Below are 16,586 nucleotides of genomic sequence, written 5' to 3'. Positions count from 1 at the left end.
CTGTGAAGCGAAAATTGCAGAAAATATCTTTATGTGTGGTGAACTTCCAGGTAGATGGGCTTACTTAACTAGCTAGGCTCGATTTAGCTCCACCTCTTTGCCAATTTTTGAGTTGGGGAACAAGGGTGACGTCGCGGTGGCATTGTCCATTATTTTATACAGTCAGTGGTTGATCTGTGAGCAGTTCAGACTGCAGCTTTTGTGAATGTGTGCTCAGGTGACTGTGGACACTTTGTTATCCTAGCTCGACTTGTCCATGGTTTGAACCCCCCTTTCGTTCGGTAAAAGCAATCTCCTTTCTCTTTTTGGAGCAACCACATTGTGGGATCCTGGCTCCACTTGTAACATGTACTCGATAGTAAGACATGAAGCCTAATGGAAATCGTCATCAGTTAACTGTGGAACTGTGTTGGACACACCTAAGTTATTGATGAAGAGCCTGGATAGCTCAGACGGTAGAGCATCAGACTTTTAATCTGAGGGTCCAGGGTTCAAGTCCCTGTTCAGGCGCAACAAGGATCCTTGCAATGGTTCCACCCATTAGCCTTTCACCAAGACACGGCACACACCGATGCTCTTGCAGATTGAACCTTCAGCCCAACTGCTGAACATTCATGAACCATTGAGATAAGTGCGTTTTCTTGAATTGTTGACCTTTTCTAATGAGGTCCATTAGAATTTAGGCTGAAACATGATTTCTGCAAGCCCTTAATCAGCCAACAATTGGTTCAGGGAATCCTGGACTTTGGCTGACACTGGACAAACTCAAAGGCTTTAAGGTAGACTACCAAATGCAACATATTAAGACTTTCTTTTCAGGGCAATTTCAACATGTAATGGAGCGGTGAAAAGTGCACAGTTGTAGCATTGTGTTTGCCGAAATAGCTCAGCTGGGAGAGCGTTAGACTGAAGATCTAAAGGTCCCTGGTTCGATCCCGGGTTTCGGCAGAGCCCACCTACGCTATGTCAAGCAACGACATGTTCTTGAGGTACTGTACAACTGTCATGATAGAGCTTTCAAAGCCATCATGAAGGCCTCTGGACGGGCTTGATCTTGCTCATTCTGGTCCACAGTTTTACAAATTGCTTGTCGTTGGATGCGTGTTTGACTGCTGAACATTGAACCATTTTAAAAGGTGGATGTGGCGCCACACAGCAACTGGCCAAGATCATGGTTTTGAAAAAACTTGAAGTATGAAAGCTACAAAAAGCAATCCCCCTTCTCTTTTCGGAGCAACCACAATGTAGGATCCTGGCTCCACTTGTGACATTTACTCGATAGTAAGACATTACGCCTAATGGAAATCTTCATCAGTTAACTGTGGAAGTGTGTTGGTCTTGCTAAAACACACCTAAACTTTGTTGGAAGAGCCTGGATAGCTCAGACGGTAGAGCATCAGACTTTTAATCTGAGGGTCCAGGGTTCAAGTCCCTGTTCAGGCGCAACAAGGATCCTTGCAATGGTTCCACCCATTAGCCTTTCACCAAGACACGGCACACACCGATGCCCTTGCAGATTGAACCTTCAGCCCAACTGCTGAACATTCATGAACCATTGAGATTAGTGCGTTTTCTTGAATTGTTGACCTTTTCTAATGAGGTACATTAGAATTTAGGCTGAAACATGATTTCTGCAAGCCCTTAATCAGCCAACAATTGGTTCAGGGAATCCTGGACTTTGGCTGACACTGGACAAACTCAAAGGCTTTAAGGTAGACTACCAAATGCAACATATTAAGACTTTCTTTTCAGGGCAATTTCAACATGTAATGGAGCGGTGAAAAGTGCACATTTGTAGCATTGTGTTTGCCGAAATAGCTCAGCTGGGAGAGCGTTAGACTGAAGATCTAAAGGTCCCTGGTTCGATCCCGGGTTTCGGCAGAGCCCACCTACGCTATGTCAAGCAACGACACGTTCTTGAGGGACTGTAAAACTGTCATGATAGAGCTTTCAAAGCCATCATGAAGGCCTCTGGACGGGCTTGATCTTGCTCATTCTGGTCCACAGTTTTACAAATTGCTTGTCGTTGGATGCGTGTTTGACTGCTGAACATTGAACCATTTTAAAAGGTGGATGTGGCGCCACAGAGCAACTGGCCAAGATCATGGTTTTGAAAAAACTTGAAGTATGAAAGCTACAAAAAGCAATCCCCCTTCTCTTTTTGGAGCAACCACAATGTAGGATCCTGGCTCCACTTGTAACATGTACTCGATAGTAAGACATTACGCCTAATGGAAATCTTCATCAGTTAACTGTGGAAGTGTGTTGGTCTTGCTAAAACACACCTAAACTTTGTTGGAAGAGCCTGGATAGCTCAGACGGTAGAGCATCAGACTTTTAATCTGAGGGTCCAGGGTTCAAGTCCCTGTTCAGGCGCAACAAGGATCCTTGCAATGGTTCCACCCATTAGCCTTTCACCAAGACACGGCACACACCGATGCTCTTGCAGATTGAACCTTCAGCCCAACTGCTGAACATTCATGAACCATTGAGATTAGTGCGTTTTCTTGAATTGTTGACCTTTTCTAATGAGGTCCATTAGAATTTAGGCTGAAACATGATTTCTGCAAGCCCTTAATCAGCCAACAATTGGTTCAGGGAATCCTGGACTTTGGCTGACACTGGACAAACTCAAAGGCTTTAAGGTAGACTACCAAATGTGTAGTGAACCCAAGAATGTGTCACCACATTAATTTGAATTGAAAGGAAATTAATCCTTCTGTTGATTTTTACGGATTGAAGGTGATTCTCCGGTAATATATGTTATACAGACATTTTATTTTTTATGTACATTGTGGAGAAAAAGGGAACATTAGTAAGTGGAACCTTTGAGGCCGGGACTGTTGCCATTCCGGTGGTCTCAGGTGTGGACTTCCGCCCACTCGTCAGACGCAACTTGGACGGCACATGAACAACTCCGTGTCTTCATTACTCTTCTATTCTGTCTGTTTCCACAGGTCAGTACGTGACAATGGTTGATAAATTGAAGTTGTTTATACTTCTATTTGTGCATACGTACACTGAGAGTGAGTTTTATGGTCATTTGCGTATGTTTATTGCTGTTAAAGAAGTCGGAAATTTGCGCTGTTACTGACGGTAAATTGGCGGGTTTTTGCCCCTGCCTTTGTCTTGCAGGCGGTCAAGTGTGTTCGAGACTGCTACTACACACGCACATAGTCTCATACCTGCAAACAAGAAACGCACAACTGACACATGGTTCACCTATGTTAATTTAATAATAAGAGTTTAAGGATGTTTATGGAAGATTTGTATAGAAAAATGTTTATATCCCTCCGTGAGTCCACTTGTAGTGCAGTGTGTATCACATTCAGTAAAACAGCAGAAGTAAGCTGCATGCTAGTCACAGTAAAATGACACTGTAAATTGTGCTATAGATTTATAGTATGCAATGTGCCTTTTCTTACAGTCAGATTACAGGGTAATGCTGTATTAATTTGTGATTGATTTGTTTGTATGAGATTATTGGATGGATGTGATTTATAGACCTAAAACTGATGGGGATATGACATTGCAGAGTTAATGCTGTATTTTGAATATTAGAGAATTAAAGAGACGCAACTTGGACGGCACATGAACAACTCCGTGTCTTCATTACTCTTCTATTCTGTCTGTTTCCACAGACAATTGTATTTGTCCCACAGGTCCCACATTCGGGACCCGTAACAAATGCAACATATTAAGACTTTCTTTTCAGGGCAATTTCAACATGTAATGGAGCGGTGAAAAGTGCACATTTGTAGCATTGTGTTTGCCGAAATAGCTCAGCTGGGAGAGCGTTAGACTGAAGATCTAAAGGTCCCTGGTTCGATCCCGGGTTTCGGCAGAGCCCACCTACGCTATGTCAAGCAACGACACGTACTTGAGGGACTGTAAAACTGTCATGATAGAGCTTTCAAAGCCAACATGAAGGCCACTGGCCCAGCAATGGAACAGCCATCTGAACGGGCTTGATCTTGCTCATTCTGGTCCACAGTTTTACAAATTGCTTGTCGTTGGATGCGTGTTTGACTGCTGAACATTGAACCATTTTAAAAGGTGGATGTGGCGCCACACAGCAACTGGCCAAGATCATGGTTTTGAAAAAACTTGAAGTATGAAAGCTACAAAAAGCAATCCCCCTTCTCTTTTTGGAGCAACCACAATGTGGGATCCTGGCTCCACTTGTAACATGTACTCGATAGTAAGACATTACGCCTAATGGAAATCTTCATCAGTTAACTGTGGAACTGTGTTGGACACACCTAAGCTGTTTATGAAGAGCCTGGATAGCTCAGACGGTAGAGCATCAGATTTTTAATCTGAGGGTCCAGGGTTCAAGTCCCTGTTCAGGCGCAACAAGGATCCTTGCAATGGTTCCACCCATTAGCCTTTCACCAAGACACGGCACACACCGATGCTCTTGCAGATTGAACCTTCAGCCCAACTGCTGAACATTCATGAACCATTGAGATTAGTGCATTTTCTTGAATTGTTGACCTTTTCTAATGAGGTCCATTAGAATTTAGGCTGAAACATGATTTCTGCAAGCCCTTAATCAGCCAACAATTGGTTCAGGGAATCCTGGACTTTGACTGACACTGGACAAACTCAAAGGCTTTAAGGTAGACTACCAAATGCAACATATTAAGACTTTCTTTTCAGGGCAATTTCAACATGTAATGGAGCGGTGAAAAGTGCACATTTGTAGCGTTGTGTTTGCCGGAATAGCTCAGCTGGGAGAGCGTTAGACTGAAGATCTAAAGGTCCCTGGTTAGGTCCCTGGTTCGATCCCGGGTTTCGGCAGAGCCCACCTACGCTATGTCAAGCAACGACACGTTCTTGAGGGACTGTGAAACTGTCATGATAGAGCTTTCAAAGCCAACATGAAGGCCTCTGGCCCAGCAATGGAACAGCCATCTGGACGGGCTTGATCTTGCTCATTCTGGTCCACAGCTTTACAAGTTGCTTGTCGTTGGATGCGTGTTTGACTGCAGAACATTGAACCATTTTAAAAGGTGGATGTGGCGCCACACAGCAACTGGCCAAGATCATGGTTTTGAAAAAACTTGAAGTATGAAAGCTACAAAAAGCAATCCCCCTTCTCTTTTTGGAGCAACCACAATGTGGGATCCTGGCTCCACTTGTAACATGTACTCGATAGTAAGACATTACGCCTAATGGAAATCTTCATCAGTTAACTGTGGAACTGTGTTGGACACACCTAAGCTGTTTATGAAGAGCCTGGATAGCTCAGACGGTAGAGCATCAGATTTTTAATCTGAGGGTCCAGGGTTCAAGTCCCTGTTCAGGCGCAACAAGGATCCTTGCAATGGTTCCACCCATTAGCCTTTCACCAAGACACGGCACACACCGATGCTCTTGCAGATTGAACCTTCAGCCCAACTGCTGAACATTCATGAACCATTGAGATTAGTGCATTTTCTTGAATTGTTGACCTTTTCTAATGAGGTCCATTAGAATTTAGGCTGAAACGTGATTTCTGCAAGCCCTTAATCAGCCAACAATTGGTTCAGGGAATCCTGGACTTTGACTGACACTGGACAAACTCAAAGGCTTTAAGGTAGACTACCAAATGCAACATATTAAGACTTTCTTTTCAGGGCAATTTCAACATGTAATGGAGCGGTGAAAAGTGCACATTTGTAGCGTTGTGTTTGCCGGAATAGCTCAGCTGGGAGAGCGTTAGACTGAAGATCTAAAGGTCCCTGGTTCGATCCCGGGTTTCGGCAGAGCCCACCTACGCTATGTCAAGCAACGACACGTTCTTGAGGGACTGTGAAACTGTCATGATAGAGCTTTCAAAGCCAACATGAAGGCCTCTGGCCCAGCAATGGAACAGCCATCTGGACGGGCTTGATCTTGCTCATTCTGGTCCACAGCTTTACAAGTTGCTTGTCGTTGGATGCGTGTTTGACTGCAGAACATTGAACCATTTTAAAAGGTGGATGTGGCGCCACACAGCAACTGGCCAAGATCATGGTTTTGAAAAAACTTGAAGTATGAAAGCTACAAAAAGCAATCCCCCTTCTCTTTTTGGAGCAACCACAATGTGGGATCCTGGCTCCACTTGTAACATGTACTCGATAGTAAGACATTACGCCTAATGGAAATCTTCATCAGTTAACTGTGGAACTGTGTTGGACACACCTAAGCTGTTTATGAAGAGCCTGGATAGCTCAGACGGTAGAGCATCAGATTTTTAATCTGAGGGTCCAGGGTTCAAGTCCCTGTTCAGGCGCAACAAGGATCCTTGCAATGGTTCCACCCATTAGCCTTTCACCAAGACACGGCACACACCGATGCTCTTGCAGATTGAACCTTCAGCCCAACTGCTGAACATTCATGAACCATTGAGATTAGTGCATTTTCTTGAATTGTTGACCTTTTCTAATGAGGTCCATTAGAATTTAGGCTGAAACGTGATTTCTGCAAGCCCTTAATCAGCCAACAATTGGTTCAGGGAATCCTGGACTTTGACTGACACTGGACAAACTCAAAGGCTTTAAGGTAGACTACCAAATGCAACATATTAAGACTTTCTTTTCAGGGCAATTTCAACATGTAATGGAGCGGTGAAAAGTGCACATTTGTAGCGTTGTGTTTGCCGGAATAGCTCAGCTGGGAGAGCGTTAGACTGAAGATCTAAAGGTCCCTGGTTCGATCCCGGGTTTCGGCAGAGCCCACCTACGCTATGTCAAGCAACGACACGTTCTTGAGGGACTGTGAAACTGTCATGATAGAGCTTTCAAAGCCAACATGAAGGCCTCTGGCCCAGCAATGGAACAGCCATCTGGACGGGCTTGATCTTGCTCATTCTGGTCCACAGCTTTACAAGTTGCTTGTCGTTGGATGCGTGTTTGACTGCAGAACATTGAACCATTTTAAAAGGTGGATGTGGCGCCACACAGCAACTGGCCAAGATCATGGTTTTGAAAAAACTTGAAGTATGAAAGCTACAAAAAGCAATCCCCCTTCTCTTTTTGGAGCAACCACAATGTGGGATCCTGGCTCCACTTGTAACATGTACTCGATAGTAAGACATTACGCCTAATGGAAATCTTCATCAGTTAACTGTGGAACTGTGTTGGACACACCTAAGCTGTTTATGAAGAGCCTGGATAGCTCAGACGGTAGAGCATCAGATTTTTAATCTGAGGGTCCAGGGTTCAAGTCCCTGTTCAGGCGCAACAAGGATCCTTGCAATGGTTCCACCCATTAGCCTTTCACCAAGACACGGCACACACCGATGCTCTTGCAGATTGAACCTTCAGCCCAACTGCTGAACATTCATGAACCATTGAGATTAGTGCATTTTCTTGAATTGTTGACCTTTTCTAATGAGGTCCATTAGAATTTAGGCTGAAACGTGATTTCTGCAAGCCCTTAATCAGCCAACAATTGGTTCAGGGAATCCTGGACTTTGACTGACACTGGACAAACTCAAAGGCTTTAAGGTAGACTACCAAATGCAACATATTAAGACTTTCTTTTCAGGGCAATTTCAACATGTAATGGAGCGGTGAAAAGTGCACATTTGTAGCGTTGTGTTTGCCGGAATAGCTCAGCTGGGAGAGCGTTAGACTGAAGATCTAAAGGTCCCTGGTTCGATCCCGGGTTTCGGCAGAGCCCACCTACGCTATGTCAAGCAACGACACGTTCTTGAGGGACTGTGAAACTGTCATGATAGAGCTTTCAAAGCCAACATGAAGGCCTCTGGCCCAGCAATGGAACAGCCATCTGGACGGGCTTGATCTTGCTCATTCTGGTCCACAGCTTTACAAGTTGCTTGTCGTTGGATGCGTGTTTGACTGCAGAACATTGAACCATTTTAAAAGGTGGATGTGGCGCCACACAGCAACTGGCCAAGATCATGGTTTTGAAAAAACTTGAAGTATGAAAGCTACAAAAAGCAATCCCCCTTCTCTTTTTGGAGCAACCACAATGTGGGATCCTGGCTCCACTTGTAACATGTACTCGATAGTAAGACATTACGCCTAATGGAAATCTTCATCAGTTAACTGTGGAACTGTGTTGGACACACCTAAGCTGTTTATGAAGAGCCTGGATAGCTCAGACGGTAGAGCATCAGATTTTTAATCTGAGGGTCCAGGGTTCAAGTCCCTGTTCAGGCGCAACAAGGATCCTTGCAATGGTTCCACCCATTAGCCTTTCACCAAGACACGGCACACACCGATGCTCTTGCAGATTGAACCTTCAGCCCAACTGCTGAACATTCATGAACCATTGAGATTAGTGCATTTTCTTGAATTGTTGACCTTTTCTAATGAGGTCCATTAGAATTTAGGCTGAAACATGATTTCTGCAAGCCCTTAATCAGCCAACAATTGGTTCAGGGAATCCTGGACTTTGACTGACACTGGACAAACTCAAAGGCTTTAAGGTAGACTACCAAATGCAACATATTAAGACTTTCTTTTCAGGGCAATTTCAACATGTAATGGAGCGGTGAAAAGTGCACATTTGTAGCGTTGTGTTTGCCGGAATAGCTCAGCTGGGAGAGCGTTAGACTGAAGATCTAAAGGTCCCTGGTTCGATCCCGGGTTTCGGCAGAGCCCACCTACGCTATGTCAAGCAACGACACGTTCTTGAGGGACTGTGAAACTGTCATGATAGAGCTTTCAAAGCCAACATGAAGGCCTCTGGCCCAGCAATGGAACAGCCATCTGGACGGGCTTGATCTTGCTCATTCTGGTCCACAGCTTTACAAGTTGCTTGTCGTTGGATGCGTGTTTGACTGCAGAACATTGAACCATTTTAAAAGGTGGATGTGGCGCCACACAGCAACTGGCCAAGATCATGGTTTTGAAAAAACTTGAAGTATGAAAGCTACAAAAAGCAATCCCCCTTCTCTTTTTGGAGCAACCACAATGTGGGATCCTGGCTCCACTTGTAACATGTACTCGATAGTAAGACATTACGCCTAATGGAAATCTTCATCAGTTAACTGTGGAACTGTGTTGGACACACCTAAGCTGTTTATGAAGAGCCTGGATAGCTCAGACGGTAGAGCATCAGATTTTTAATCTGAGGGTCCAGGGTTCAAGTCCCTGTTCAGGCGCAACAAGGATCCTTGCAATGGTTCCACCCATTAGCCTTTCACCAAGACACGGCACACACCGATGCTCTTGCAGATTGAACCTTCAGCCCAACTGCTGAACATTCATGAACCATTGAGATTAGTGCATTTTCTTGAATTGTTGACCTTTTCTAATGAGGTCCATTAGAATTTAGGCTGAAACATGATTTCTGCAAGCCCTTAATCAGCCAACAATTGGTTCAGGGAATCCTGGACTTTGACTGACACTGGACAAACTCAAAGGCTTTAAGGTAGACTACCAAATGCAACATATTAAGACTTTCTTTTCAGGGCAATTTCAACATGTAATGGAGCGGTGAAAAGTGCACATTTGTAGCGTTGTGTTTGCCGGAATAGCTCAGCTGGGAGAGCGTTAGACTGAAGATCTAAAGGTCCCTGGTTCGATCCCGGGTTTCGGCAGAGCCCACCTACGCTATGTCAAGCAACGACACGTTCTTGAGGGACTGTGAAACTGTCATGATAGAGCTTTCAAAGCCAACATGAAGGCCTCTGGCCCAGCAATGGAACAGCCATCTGGACGGGCTTGATCTTGCTCATTCTGGTCCACAGCTTTACAAGTTGCTTGTCGTTGGATGCGTGTTTGACTGCAGAACATTGAACCATTTTAAAAGGTGGATGTGGCGCCACACAGCAACTGGCCAAGATCATGGTTTTGAAAAAACTTGAAGTATGAAAGCTACAAAAAGCAATCCCCCTTCTCTTTTTGGAGCAACCACAATGTGGGATCCTGGCTCCACTTGTAACATGTACTCGATAGTAAGACATTACGCCTAATGGAAATCTTCATCAGTTAACTGTGGAACTGTGTTGGACACACCTAAGCTGTTTATGAAGAGCCTGGATAGCTCAGACGGTAGAGCATCAGATTTTTAATCTGAGGGTCCAGGGTTCAAGTCCCTGTTCAGGCGCAACAAGGATCCTTGCAATGGTTCCACCCATTAGCCTTTCACCAAGACACGGCACACACCGATGCTCTTGCAGATTGAACCTTCAGCCCAACTGCTGAACATTCATGAACCATTGAGATTAGTGCATTTTCTTGAATTGTTGACCTTTTCTAATGAGGTCCATTAGAATTTAGGCTGAAACATGATTTCTGCAAGCCCTTAATCAGCCAACAATTGGTTCAGGGAATCCTGGACTTTGACTGACACTGGACAAACTCAAAGGCTTTAAGGTAGACTACCAAATGCAACATATTAAGACTTTCTTTTCAGGGCAATTTCAACATGTAATGGAGCGGTGAAAAGTGCACATTTGTAGCGTTGTGTTTGCCGGAATAGCTCAGCTGGGAGAGCGTTAGACTGAAGATCTAAAGGTCCCTGGTTCGATCCCGGGTTTCGGCAGAGCCCACCTACGCTATGTCAAGCAACGACACGTTCTTGAGGGACTGTGAAACTGTCATGATAGAGCTTTCAAAGCCAACATGAAGGCCTCTGGCCCAGCAATGGAACAGCCATCTGGACGGGCTTGATCTTGCTCATTCTGGTCCACAGCTTTACAAGTTGCTTGTCGTTGGATGCGTGTTTGACTGCAGAACATTGAACCATTTTAAAAGGTGGATGTGGCGCCACACAGCAACTGGCCAAGATCATGGTTTTGAAAAAACTTGAAGTATGAAAGCTACAAAAAGCAATCCCCCTTCTCTTTTTGGAGCAACCACAATGTGGGATCCTGGCTCCACTTGTAACATGTACTCGATAGTAAGACATTACGCCTAATGGAAATCTTCATCAGTTAACTGTGGAACTGTGTTGGACACACCTAAGCTGTTTATGAAGAGCCTGGATGGCGCTACTTGGCTCAGGAGAGTCGGTCTCAGCATCCAATCACGAGACTCCCCCTCCAATGTCAAGATTGGACGGAGGCCAATCAGGGTCGTCGCTGTCCAATGTCAGATTGGACGGAGACCAATCACGCTTCGGCGTCACATTGGAGAGGGGCCAATCACGTCGCTTCTTACTGGTCACGTTGCTTTTTTTGAACGACATTGACCCGCTTACGTCTCCGTCTCGAAGCGAACGAAAACTTGCATCTGACAGTAAGTACATTCATTTGTTTTTTGTTATTTTCTGACCGAATGGTCATCAATGTTATATTTCCATTCGTCACACCGGCTAATTCTATGATTTCGTTGGCGAGTCATGACGTTTTCCAGCAACTTCAGTCATCGTAGCTAGCCGTCGCTAACGTTACTACGTGTAATAGCGTTACAATGAATGGAGACACTCGTGTATAACTATATATTTATATCGTTATAATATTCCGAATATTCTGATTCAAGTAACGTATCATTTAGCTCAACATTTCAATTCGCTGATGACCTGTTTCACGTCTTTCTAGCGGTGGCTAAGTTTAGATAACCAACGTTAACGTTAGCTAACGTCAGTCTCACGGCTACTGTAACTGTACGTTTCCATATTATTACTGCTCTTTGTATTGGTAGCGTTACGTTACGCCAGTGTGTATGTGCTTCAGTAGCACAGTGTATTATTATTACATGATCCCATTCCGTGTATACCTGTTCACGTTCGGTGTTCATTTGTTCTGCTGCTTAGTACACATGTACAGTATACTGATTTAGCCTACTGTACATGTTAACCGGTCATCTAGCTGCTTAGTTTATGAATGAATTGAAACTACTTTCAAGAAATGACGGACCTTATCAGCCAACCTGAAGCTTACGTATGAAAGCCGTTTATGTCAGCAGATACAGTATAGTCATGTCAGTACAGTATCTGAATGCAAAAACGACAAGATAACGTGACCTCTATTGATCCTACACCAGTAACTTGTTATAGCATCTCAAGAGTCAAAACTAGAGGAAAAGAGTGATTGATTAATTCATTGATACATAAAATCAAAATAAATAAATGTATACATGATATACACCTCTCACTGATAGATATGGCCATGGTTGGATAATTGCACAGGACAAGTGAGCACATCTTTGTAATATAAAGATAAGATGCTGTGTAGCATTAATCAAAAAATAAAGCCTGTAAATGTGGTAATTGCACAGAGATGGGAATTTCACAGCACTTGCGCACTTGTTCAGCACACTATATTTATGCTGTGATTCATAGTTGTAACTGCTGTTTTTATTTCCATGTTGTCTTCAGATGAGTTCTAACCCAAAGAGCCACAAGGCAATGGGAGAGGGGGAGTGGATGGTGAGATTAAAGAAATTTGCCAGCTCTGGGGTCTGGCCTGCTGGAGGCGGCAACAGACCAGCCCCCAGGCAGCGCAAATGGCACGATCTCTACCAGAAGGTAAAGTACAGCAAAATATCCAACTATTACTCATGACCATGCATATCACTAGATGAGAAATAGTCATTCTGATGGTGCAGAAAGTGTCTCACTCCAGGCTGAATACAATTCTGATTGTTTCAGATTGAGAAATGCCCCATGCAGGCCCGTGGACAGACCACCCTCTTTGGAGGGTCCATGGCCTGTAGTTGTGGATTTCACACTGTTAAGGTGAGCATTAGAAAAATTACATCTCGCATATCTGTTTACATTGCTGTTATGCTGTTGCTGTTACAGCACATGTCATAATGCTGTTGTTTTAGCAGCCTGCCACTCCTCTTCCTCCTGCTGATGCCCAGCCTGTGGCCTCAGTCCCAGCCCCTGGTGCGGTCCAGCAGCCTGTGGCCTCAGTGTCAGCCCTTGGTGATAATGTAGCCCAGCGGTCTTTCCTGCGCCCCCCTCCAAGTTTAGCATTGGTGAATATTGTTGCAGTAATTAATGTCTTGTATGAATTGTTTTTATGCATCGCATCATAAAATTAACTTGTCGTTATTGTTTCTCCTTCCAGTTCACTAAATCCCGATTTGGTGGAAAACAGTCGGCCTCAGCAAAGCCAAATTTAGTGTCCAGAAGGACTCCCAGCCCTTCTCCTTCTCCTCCATCCCCTCTGAGGACCCCTAGCCCCACTCCATCCTCTTTGATGACCCCCTCTACAGCCTCTGTGAGGACCCCTAGCGCTCCATCCACTGTGAGGACCCACTCTACAGCCTCTGTGAGGACCCCCAGCCCTGCTGTGCACACCAGCCAGGCACCGGCCTCTGTGAGTTTAGCCTTTATTCATTGGTTTGCCTCTGTTGTAGTCATTTTGTGTGTCCTTTATTTATGCAACAATGGCATTCTTATGTGTTTATAACAGGATGAGTCTGGAGGAGCTCAAGCAGCTGCTTCTGGAGCTGCAGCTTCATTCTGGTTGCCGGGTGAAATGAGCAAGACCATCCCTGTGCAGGACCAGAGATGGATTGCTAACACACTCTTTCAGACCGGCAAACTACGGCCAGATTTGAAGCTGTGGTACGAGCCCCCTGTCCCTGCCCTCATCTACCACCAGACACCGACACCCGACCGCTTCTTTACCCATCGGCTGATGGTATGGATGCCCTATCACCTGTGGAAGGTGAGGGTGTCCTGCCCAGCTTGTGGAAAGCAGCTGACAGGCTACGGTGTCCACAAGAGGGCTCGGAAGGTCCTGGACATCGACAGGTACTACCTGATGGTGACAGAGACACTCAGATGCACTGTATGTTCTCTGAACTATCTGTCAACCAGTCAGACTGTCCGTGACCAGCTTGACTTGCCACACCAGAAGATGTTCCGGCTGATCCTGACCCAAAAGTGAGTAAAGCAGATTTTGAAACCTCATACACCACTGAAATTACCCTTCAATAAACATGTAACTAATAAGTGCAACAATAAAAACAAATTAATTAAATTTAAAAGACAAAATCAAACTTATTTCAATAAATTCTAAATAGTTCAGAATAACTTTAATACGGGTGTAGCTATGATATACATGTACTATGATATTACCACATCTGTCTTGAGCCAGCTCCTGCTCACGTGCCTATCCAATAATAATACAATCACCTACCATCAACCAAACTGTTTTAACTAAACACATGACACTATTTTGAAAGGACAGATTTTACTGAGCCTCGAATTTTTTTCGTATGATCAGTATTTGAAATAAGATATAAGATATTGTATGGTTTAGCTGTTAATTTATTCTAACAGATCATGGTGAAATAAGACAAACAAGATCATCAAAGCTATCCCTAATTAGTTTTAAACTACTATGTTAAAATGTTGTTGAAAGCTGAGAGTCATGTTGTCATTAAGGTCTGAATGTATGCATACTGGCCAAGTATATGTAATATGTGGAATTATCTTTTTATATTGTTAAATGTGCATGTCCAGGGAAAATATAGCAATTAACATTGTGCTTTATCTGGTCCAGTACATTTATTGTACACTGTCACTTCTTTAATAAACCAATTAATGAAATGAAATATACATTTCAGGTATGCTTGTGACATTCGTGTCATTCGGCTGCTTCGGGACCGGACCCTGGGCAACAGTCCAGCACGACTGGTGAAGCAGCTGAAGGAGAACCATGGGGAGGAATGGCTGAGCCGGTTGGCACACTATCTTGGGGAGTGTGCTGACTTTGTGGATCAACCAAGCCTCTTCCCAGTGGTCTGCCAGGAGCCTCCGGAGCCCATCGACATCCCCTCCAGTCGCTGGCTGCTTACTGTGTACAACAGGGACATCCTCTCTCGCCTGGACCACATTAAGGCCTGCATCACCTCCACATTTGGCTCCATCTTAAAGATGGACTCAACCAAAAAGGTAATAAATACTTGTGTAATAGATTTCCATGCATCTAATATATACTCATACACATTAACATTCTTATGAGTGATAACATTACATCAGCAGCTATTATACATGTGTGCTGTGTAATAAATCTATATACACTCCCTGCCTTTAAACAATTTAAAAGAATGTGTAATCTTAAGTATTCCTGTTGTCTAATTCCAGATCACAAAGAAGCTGGCCGGCCACGGCAAGGGGACAGCTCTCTGGGTGACCTCGCTTGGCAACCAGGTCGGCCAGATCCTGACCAGTGTCCTGTCCGTGCAGGAGGGACCTGGACTGAACGCCATGGTGTCTGGGATCATGCAGCGGTACCGCCAGGCAGCTGTTCCACCCCCTGTGCTGCTATATGTGGACTGTGGCTGCTGTGTGAGTGAGGGGATGAGCAAGCTGCAGACCAGGTTTGCAGAGTGGCCAGACCTCCACATAAGACTTGACATCTGGCACTTCATGAGGAGGCTGGCTGTCGGCTGCACCACAGATGCTCATCCCCTCTACCCCACCTTCATGGGCAGTCTGTCTGCATGTGTTTTCGAGTGGGATGCTGGGGACCTCGCTCTGTTGCGGCAGGCAAAGCGATGGGAGCTAAGGCAGGAGGGTGTGCCTGATATCACTGATCGCCTGGTGGACACACGGATCAGCAAGACAGAGCTGAGCCAATACTGTCGCAGAACGACACGGGGCGAGGAAACCACCATCACCCTCATCGAACAACTGCTCCAAACCCTGGGTGGCGCAAATGGCAGAGACCTCATGGGGGTGCCGCTGCTGGACCAGGTCCGAATGGAGCACATCTGGCGTGTGCAGAAACGCCACGTCAGGTGCATCCAGGATGTGCCAGGTGTGCAGCTATACACCGAGGCTGGCACCACCACAAAGGGAGGGATCATTTTGACCAGGTACCGCTGTGCCAGAGGGTCCACATCCCTAGAATCCTTTCACTGCCACCTGAACAGGTTCATTCCAGGTTGGTTCTCTTCTATGTTTGATATTTTAAATAATGAATGTTTTCTGAAGATTGAAAAGCAAACCTTTTTTCATTGGCATAAATATTTTGATGATCCCCAGGAACCAGTGCAAACACACTGAACTTCCAGCTGTACCTCCTGGAAGGCCTGAACAGGTGGAACCAGGATCGGGGGACTGCGGCGGTGACCACCAGGTCATCATCTCTCCTCACATACGCCGGGGATGTGGCCCACTGTGTCAACACCAACAGCTTGAAGGTGTTTGGCCGTGCATTTGTGCCAACCTTCAGGCCACCTGCCAAATACACTGGTATGTCTAATTATAATCTGGCTACATAATAGTTGTAGTTTCTGGGTCTGATTTTAAAATGAAATGGTATTTATATAATACATAGTACAACTTGTAATGCATGTGCACATTTTTCTGTTCTTTTTCATAGGAGAGCTGCTTGGTGTTGACTACCTCCTTAGTCAGACTGGACAGCCCCTGAAATTTCAGCCTGACTCTGAGGAGACAGAAGCCATGCTGGAAGATGTGGATGAGGGCGAAGAAGAAGAAGATGAGGGCTTTGAGGAGGATCAAACACATGACCTTGTGTCAAGTCTCCTTGATGGTCCAAGTTTCTCCTCCTGTCCCTCCTCAGTACCTCCTGCTTCCTCGCTGGCTGCTGCCTCCTCACAGCCCATCACATCCTCTCTGGTTGCTGCCTCCTCCCATGTTGCTGCCACGTCACAGCCTGCTGCCCCTACCCATGTTCCTGCCACCCAGCAGCCTGCCACCTCCTCCCTGGTTGC

The 16,586-nt window shown here is 45.1% G+C and overlaps 20 non-coding genes across 20 annotated transcripts; all 20 read left to right on the top strand.

Moving 5' to 3' along the window:
• Positions 1-437: 437 nt before the first annotated feature.
• trnak-uuu (transfer RNA lysine (anticodon UUU)) lies at positions 438-510 on the top strand. Its single transcript has one exon. It is a non-coding gene; the product is annotated as a tRNA-Lys (tRNA).
• Positions 511-875: 365 nt separating this feature from the next.
• trnaf-gaa (transfer RNA phenylalanine (anticodon GAA)) lies at positions 876-948 on the top strand. The gene has a single exon. It is a non-coding gene; the product is annotated as a tRNA-Phe (tRNA).
• Positions 949-1,370: 422 nt separating this feature from the next.
• trnak-uuu (transfer RNA lysine (anticodon UUU)) lies at positions 1,371-1,443 on the top strand. The gene has a single exon. It is a non-coding gene; the product is annotated as a tRNA-Lys (tRNA).
• A 365-nt stretch (positions 1,444-1,808) lies between these two features.
• Positions 1,809-1,881, top strand: trnaf-gaa (transfer RNA phenylalanine (anticodon GAA)). Its single transcript has one exon. It is a non-coding gene; the product is annotated as a tRNA-Phe (tRNA).
• Positions 1,882-2,303: 422 nt separating this feature from the next.
• trnak-uuu (transfer RNA lysine (anticodon UUU)) lies at positions 2,304-2,376 on the top strand. Its single transcript has one exon. It is a non-coding gene; the product is annotated as a tRNA-Lys (tRNA).
• A 1,395-nt stretch (positions 2,377-3,771) lies between these two features.
• Positions 3,772-3,844, top strand: trnaf-gaa (transfer RNA phenylalanine (anticodon GAA)). The gene has a single exon. It is a non-coding gene; the product is annotated as a tRNA-Phe (tRNA).
• A 436-nt stretch (positions 3,845-4,280) lies between these two features.
• Positions 4,281-4,353, top strand: trnak-uuu (transfer RNA lysine (anticodon UUU)). Its single transcript has one exon. It is a non-coding gene; the product is annotated as a tRNA-Lys (tRNA).
• A 365-nt stretch (positions 4,354-4,718) lies between these two features.
• Positions 4,719-4,803, top strand: trnaf-gaa (transfer RNA phenylalanine (anticodon GAA)). The gene has a single exon. It is a non-coding gene; the product is annotated as a tRNA-Phe (tRNA).
• A 436-nt stretch (positions 4,804-5,239) lies between these two features.
• On the top strand, positions 5,240-5,312 carry trnak-uuu (transfer RNA lysine (anticodon UUU)). Its single transcript has one exon. It is a non-coding gene; the product is annotated as a tRNA-Lys (tRNA).
• A 365-nt stretch (positions 5,313-5,677) lies between these two features.
• trnaf-gaa (transfer RNA phenylalanine (anticodon GAA)) lies at positions 5,678-5,750 on the top strand. Its single transcript has one exon. It is a non-coding gene; the product is annotated as a tRNA-Phe (tRNA).
• Positions 5,751-6,186: 436 nt separating this feature from the next.
• trnak-uuu (transfer RNA lysine (anticodon UUU)) lies at positions 6,187-6,259 on the top strand. The gene has a single exon. It is a non-coding gene; the product is annotated as a tRNA-Lys (tRNA).
• A 365-nt stretch (positions 6,260-6,624) lies between these two features.
• On the top strand, positions 6,625-6,697 carry trnaf-gaa (transfer RNA phenylalanine (anticodon GAA)). The gene has a single exon. It is a non-coding gene; the product is annotated as a tRNA-Phe (tRNA).
• A 436-nt stretch (positions 6,698-7,133) lies between these two features.
• trnak-uuu (transfer RNA lysine (anticodon UUU)) lies at positions 7,134-7,206 on the top strand. The gene has a single exon. It is a non-coding gene; the product is annotated as a tRNA-Lys (tRNA).
• Positions 7,207-7,571: 365 nt separating this feature from the next.
• Positions 7,572-7,644, top strand: trnaf-gaa (transfer RNA phenylalanine (anticodon GAA)). Its single transcript has one exon. It is a non-coding gene; the product is annotated as a tRNA-Phe (tRNA).
• A 436-nt stretch (positions 7,645-8,080) lies between these two features.
• On the top strand, positions 8,081-8,153 carry trnak-uuu (transfer RNA lysine (anticodon UUU)). Its single transcript has one exon. It is a non-coding gene; the product is annotated as a tRNA-Lys (tRNA).
• A 365-nt stretch (positions 8,154-8,518) lies between these two features.
• On the top strand, positions 8,519-8,591 carry trnaf-gaa (transfer RNA phenylalanine (anticodon GAA)). Its single transcript has one exon. It is a non-coding gene; the product is annotated as a tRNA-Phe (tRNA).
• A 436-nt stretch (positions 8,592-9,027) lies between these two features.
• Positions 9,028-9,100, top strand: trnak-uuu (transfer RNA lysine (anticodon UUU)). Its single transcript has one exon. It is a non-coding gene; the product is annotated as a tRNA-Lys (tRNA).
• A 365-nt stretch (positions 9,101-9,465) lies between these two features.
• Positions 9,466-9,538, top strand: trnaf-gaa (transfer RNA phenylalanine (anticodon GAA)). Its single transcript has one exon. It is a non-coding gene; the product is annotated as a tRNA-Phe (tRNA).
• A 436-nt stretch (positions 9,539-9,974) lies between these two features.
• On the top strand, positions 9,975-10,047 carry trnak-uuu (transfer RNA lysine (anticodon UUU)). The gene has a single exon. It is a non-coding gene; the product is annotated as a tRNA-Lys (tRNA).
• A 365-nt stretch (positions 10,048-10,412) lies between these two features.
• On the top strand, positions 10,413-10,485 carry trnaf-gaa (transfer RNA phenylalanine (anticodon GAA)). The gene has a single exon. It is a non-coding gene; the product is annotated as a tRNA-Phe (tRNA).
• The last annotated feature ends 6,101 nt before the right edge of the window (positions 10,486-16,586 follow it).

Source organism: Pagrus major, chromosome 6 (assembly GCF_040436345.1).
Source record: "Pagrus major chromosome 6, Pma_NU_1.0".
In the NCBI taxonomy this organism is placed as follows: Eukaryota; Metazoa; Chordata; class Actinopteri; order Spariformes; family Sparidae; genus Pagrus; species Pagrus major.
Note: the sequence above shows the minus strand (reverse complement) of the source record. Positions and strands in the feature narration are given on the sequence as shown.